This window comes from Pinus tabuliformis, chromosome Q (genome assembly GCF_031772625.1).
Source record: "Pinus tabuliformis cultivar Carrire ecotype Pingquan chromosome Q, CPIR1, whole genome shotgun sequence".
Classification (NCBI taxonomy): Eukaryota; Viridiplantae; Streptophyta; class Pinopsida; order Pinales; family Pinaceae; genus Pinus; species Pinus tabuliformis.
This window is the reverse complement of record NC_142296.1, coordinates 967,934,709-967,939,225: the sequence shown is the minus strand read 5'-3', so window position 1 is coordinate 967,939,225 and position 4,517 is coordinate 967,934,709.

The following is a 4,517-nucleotide window of genomic DNA, read 5'->3' as shown; positions in this document are numbered from 1 at the left end:
AAATTATGCTCGAGATGTCTCTAGTAGATTGTCCAAAGTCCTCCAGTATGACCATGGACATATTTGATATGCAGGGGGCTTCAGAATTGTCTTTTAGATTGGAGGACGAATTTGCTTTCCTAACTAGCTCAACTTCACAAGAAGCCTCGTATATAGACAGTAGAGTGCCGACTCATATGGCAGGAGTTAGAGAGTGTTTCTCTAGCTACAATGAGGAGAAAATGGACTTTCAGATAACAATGGGAAACATAACAAAATGCAATCCAATTGGGAGAAGTACCATTGATATATTGCATGTGCTAGGATTGGGTATGAACCTGATTTCAGTATCCCAATTACAGGATAAGGGATATGATGTTCACTTTGTATGGAAAATGGTGTTCATCAAGCATTAGAACTAGAAGAAAGTGAAATAGATTCGAGTACGAAGCAATAGATTGTACAAGTTGCAGTTTGACTCTCCAGTGGCGCTAGTAAGAAATAGCAGTGACAATGGGAAAGACCTGGATGAGTTATGGCATAGGAGGACGAGACACTTACATCATGGAGCATTGAGGATGCTTGGGGAGGGTTGAGACAGTAACTGGTGTTCTAGAACTTGGCATGGAACATGATGATGTGTGCAAGGGGTGTGTGCTTGGGAAATATGCTAAGGCAACATACCCAAGGAGTGATAACAAGGCAGATGGTGTGTTACAACTTATATATTCAGACATTTGCGGTCCTATGGCCACTAGATCCTTAGGAGGGTACAAATATTTTGTTACCATCATTGATGACCATTTGTCAAATCCCTGTCTCTATATATGCTGCATCTTTAACAGAATCTACTGGATCAACTATTGTTGCCCTCACCCATATGCTGGATGCGCGAGAAATTGATGGCGGCCACGATAGTTGCTGGCTTAACCCATAAGAGCTCGTGTACTATCTTTTATCTCACCTAAGGCCAGGAGAAACTGGGTCAAAAACTGCCAAGCTCGCTCAAAAGAGAAACTTGTATCTATTTCTTGAAGACTAAAGATGAAGTCTTCGATCGCTTCAAGGAGTTTAAGGCTCTAGTTGAGAACGCGACAGGGGAAAAGATCAGTGTGCTTCAGTCAAATAATGGAGGTGAGTACACAGATAGTGACTTCACAGGTTTTTGTGCAAAGGAAGGCATCAGGAGGGAGTGGACAACTCCATACAACCCACAACAAAATGGGGTAGCGGAGCAGAAGAACAGATCTATAGTGGGGGCTGCAAAGGCAATTAATATGACCAAGATTTGCCTAGGTTCTTATGGGTAAAGGCATGCAACACGACTGTGTATATTCAAAACAGAGTGCCTCACAAGGTGCTGGGGAAGATAACACCAGAAGAAGTCTTCTCAGGGAAGAAGCCAGGGATCAGTCACTTTAGGATCTTTAGGAGCATAGCATATTGTCATGTTCTAGACGAAAAGCACACTAAGTTGGATCAAACTACAGAGAGGTTATTTCATTGGGTATAGTGAAACCTCCAAGGCATACTGAATCTATGTTCCTAACATCAGGAAGATTATAGTGAGATGAGACATAAAGTTCATGGAGGATATAGCCTTCAAAAAATCTTGCGAGATGCCAGTAGGTGATCAAAATGAGCCAAAAGAAGCTCCATTAGTCCAGGAGCAAGGGCAACCAGTGGGATCGCTTGCAGGATTGTCACAGGGATCCAATATAGTTGCCAGTACCCACATATCTTTAGGTGTAAGAGATCTAGTGAGTCCACCACAGACAAAGCAATAGAGGTTGGATGAGGAGCTGGTTGATCCTCCCAACACTAGTGGTCGAACCAACAGGGAAGTTCGTGAGACACTGAGAGATGTAGAGGAGTTCATTGGAGCTCCAAAGACGAACAAGAGAGAACGTAGCTAGCCAGATAGGTACCAAGCTTTGGTGGCACAGGTTGAAAAACCTTCCAGCTATCAGGAGGCCGCACAACATCAGATGTGGATAGATGCCATGGTACAAGAGTATAGTTCTATCATGATGAGCAATGTATGGGAGGTAGTTCCAAGGCTTGAGGAGAGGTCATTTGTGGGCTGTCGAAGGATTTATAAAATCAAGTATGTTGCAAACGACAACGTGGAGAAGTACAAGGCTAGCTTCATGGCAAAGGGGTATGCACGTAAGGAAGGAATAGATTATGAGGAGACCTTCACCCCAGTTGCCAAATATACTTCTATTCGGTCAATCATATCTCTAGCAACACAAATGGGTTGGCAAATTCACGAGACGGACATCAAGACAATGTTCTCGAATGGGGTGATAGAGGAGGAAGTGTATATAGAACAACCAAAGGGCTTCGAGACTCATGAATGGTGCACACATGTGTGCAGACTGAAGAAAGCTCTATACGGGCTCAAACAAGCTCCCAGGGCATGGTGTGGTCGGATTGACAACTACTTGTAGTAGATGCGATTCGACAAGAGTGACACAGATCCCAACCTTTACTATTTGATGGTAAAGGATGAGCCACTCATCCTAGTGTTGTATGTGGATGACCTCTTCTTGACAGGGTCATTAGGACTCATAGAAGATTTCAAGAGGAACCTGGCAGTAGAATTTGACATGAAGGACTTGGGGTTGATGCATTACTTCCTAGGCTTGGAAGTGTGGCAGAAGGATGGGGAGATCTTCCTTGGTCAAGGGAGACATACTACAGAGATTCCGAAGAGGTTCAAAATGTAGGATTGTAGACCCATGTCTACGCCCATGATTACCAACTGGAGGAAGATAGATGCTGTTGGAAATAATACTGAGAGGGGGGGGGGTGAATCAGTATTATCACATCAATATAACTTTTTCATTTTCATACTATGATTCATATACGCTACTTTAATAAAGGATAATTGCGTATATACGCAACTGTGTTTAATGCAACTAGCGTATATTCAATAAATTTATGATTTAGTTAGTTGATCTTCAATGAGAGCCTAAGAACATCATTAACCATATTAACAGTAAACAGAACAGATCATCACACATAAAGAGCACACATGAACACCATGATATAAGGTGGAAACCCAATGTGGGTGAAAACCACCTGCTGCAATTTGTTTCTATCTTCCTTCAATAAGAAACTTCTTTTACAATGTACTGGTGCAATCCTTTACCAGCACGCAGGCTGCAACCTGCAGAGGGCTACAACCCTCTCTCGTTCTCCAGCTTCTTCTGGAAGGGAGCTACAACCCCCTTAGCTCTTGTACTAGCTGATATACTAGTACGTAGGTCCTGACCTACAGAAGGCTACAACCTTCTTTTCTTCTAGGGACCACGTTTCGTCAATTTTCAGACTGGATCCATAAGTACAAAACAATCACTGCTGCAATACAATCATCAACTTATACTTGCATCATAAATCTCTAAATCACCCAATACCGAATCACTGAAACCCTGTCATAAAAAACACAGTTACCAGAACGCAGACTAGAGCCCAGAACTCTGCAACAACCACTAGAACCAATAGTAACCTGAAACACCAAATCTCATAATGCATACGCTACTTGACTATATCAAAACCGCGTGTATACGTGCTTTCACTAGAGACAACCCGCGTACAGATCTAAATATAATTACTTATACCTTCGCTGTCATTTCCAACCTGAGCCAAGCATCACAAACCCATAACCAGCATACTAGATCTTCACACTTCATCAGACATACATTCCTTACCCCCCGCTTTTTGCCTAATGATCTTCTCCTTATATAGGTTTAAGCTTCTCTCAATACCATGGTCCAAAACCGTGTAGAAACAATACCATGGACCTAATACTTGGGATCAACACTTCTGACGAGATACCATGGCCCAAAACCATAGGTTCAATTACCAAGGACTAAATACCACAGACCAAAAGTAGGTTCTCCAACATCTACGCGCCTTTGTAACGTCTAACACGCGTGTATAAGCGGCTCGGTCATAATGAACCTGCGTATATCTCTCTCTTGACCTGCTGTACTAAGATTTGTCCTCTGATTAAGTTGCCATCACCTGTATCAAACTTGTGAGTGAGTTGCCATCAAGGACAACACTTGTAACATAATGCCAACAATCTCCCCCTTTGGACTTGATGGCAACCGCCACACCAGGTCACTATCCCCTTTGACATCAAGGGCAAAGGGCAGACCAAGAAATTCTCTCCCTCTGCTGTCCATACTCCCCCTGAGTACCTGCTGAAATCTCTGAATGAACTCCCCCTTTGAATATGCCAAGGTGTACTAATTTGTCCATGCTCCCCCTGAGCACATGCAAGGTCTGCAAAAGCATAACATGACTCTATACATACATTGCCAATGACCTTTCTAAAGATACATACATCAATCTCCCAACCAAGTGGGGATACACCATTTTGACTCAAACACAAGAACCATTACATCATCCATCCCATGCATAGTGGGGTAACAAGATACATCATATGACTCACAAAGACCAAGGACCTAAACAAGACCATGATAGTTATCAACAACTATCATACACTATATGATCTGCAGTATAAG